The 1,548-nt window shown below is 35.4% G+C and overlaps 1 protein-coding gene across 1 annotated transcript in view; it reads right to left on the reverse strand.

Annotated features, from left to right (window-relative positions):
• The window catches only part of COL19A1 (collagen, type XIX, alpha 1), a 383,175-nt gene that overhangs the window by 316,466 nt on the left and 65,161 nt on the right, over nt 1-1,548 (reverse strand). The window lies entirely within an intron of this gene.

The following is a 1,548-nucleotide window of genomic DNA, read 5'->3' on the forward strand; positions in this document are numbered from 1 at the left end:
ATTCTTATATATAAATTATTCTTCTGTATAAGTAATTCAAGAATTCAAGGTTACTAATTTAAGAAGAATCAGAATATGATCATTTCTGAGATCGACTTCTTTAACCTTGGATAATTTGCATGGTGCAGATAAAATGCACTTTATAAAGGACATGCTCTTTCAGTTCAAATCATCTTCTCATCATAAAATTGTGACTGTATTAACAAATCGGTGAAAACTGAAAATATTTCCATGGATATGTATAGAAGTAAACATAATTTTGAGGTTTATCTCCCCTGCCTGTGATGCCTGCACCCCCTCTTTTCAGCCCAAATGCCATCTCTTCCACAAGCTTTCCTAGATTCCTGCTGTCCTCGTCCCTCCATTTTGGTAAGCTGACCTTTCCATGCTCCCACAGTCCCCACCCATCACCAAGCTTACTTTTACCATTGTACTTGTCCCACTGTATTATAATTCTGCTGCATTATGTTATTCTCCTAGATGTTATGTCCTTACACCTAATGCTCCCTGAGAATAGGAATTCTGCTTTTTAGATCTCTTATCCTTTTCACTATCTAGCATATAGCATGTGTTCCATAAATTTTTTACTGATGAAATAAATATGTAAGTCTCGACTCTTAATTCCCCAAAGATTGCTAAATGAATCAATGAACTTCTTTAACATCAGAGATGATAGAAAATGATAGAATTAGTCAATAAAGCAGTTGTGAGGAAAAGGCAGTTTAATATCTTTAGACAAAATATGAATCTAGAATCAAAAAAAAAAAAACCCCAAACTAAACGTGTCTCACCCACCAGCCTCTCACATTACAGATCTCAGCAAGACCATCCTAACTGTGAGAATACTTATACTTCTTTGACGATGATTCCTCTAAAAGATAGAATATTCAGATACTATAATAGATGTGCTCCCAAATTTGTGCTCACAGTTCAAAGATTCACCTGGCCTAATCACACAAGGGAAAACTAATAAGCACAACTCTTCATGGTACCTTACCTGTGGCATGTTCTGCTGGTTTAACACCTGCCACAGAAACCACCGCTCCTTTTTAGTGTTTCTTCGCACACGAAACATGGTTGCTACAGAGTACTCCTCAGGAAGGCCTTTGGGAAATATCTTACTATGGGAGGAAAACAAAGAGCTATTGTGAGTAAACCGAAGATGGCAAGGAAAGAAAACCTTGGTATAATGTTCCATGCAACACAGAATCTCAGTCACATTTTCTCAATGAATTTATAACTTGTTATTCATTTTTATAGTAATCTATCTAATGGAAATACGAAGGCAGCCATGCCTATATTACCTGTGTAATTTTTATTCTCATTCTCTCCCTTTTTTTAGTCTTCTGGTATGGTGTTATTAAAACTTGGGATATATAAAAATGAATGGATAGGCTACAATACTATGTTGTAGTGTTCCCTTTTTCAATAAGATGATCCAAGAGAGAAAAATCTCAGAATTCACTGCAATCTGACAAAACAGTAGATATTTAACAAAGAAATAAATAGTGCTCCTTGATCAAGGTACAGAGAATTTCAATGAACATT

Source organism: Propithecus coquereli, unplaced genomic scaffold (assembly GCF_000956105.1).
Source record: "Propithecus coquereli isolate 6110/MARCELLA unplaced genomic scaffold, Pcoq_1.0 Scaffold244, whole genome shotgun sequence".
NCBI classification, from domain to species: domain Eukaryota; kingdom Metazoa; phylum Chordata; class Mammalia; order Primates; family Indriidae; genus Propithecus; species Propithecus coquereli.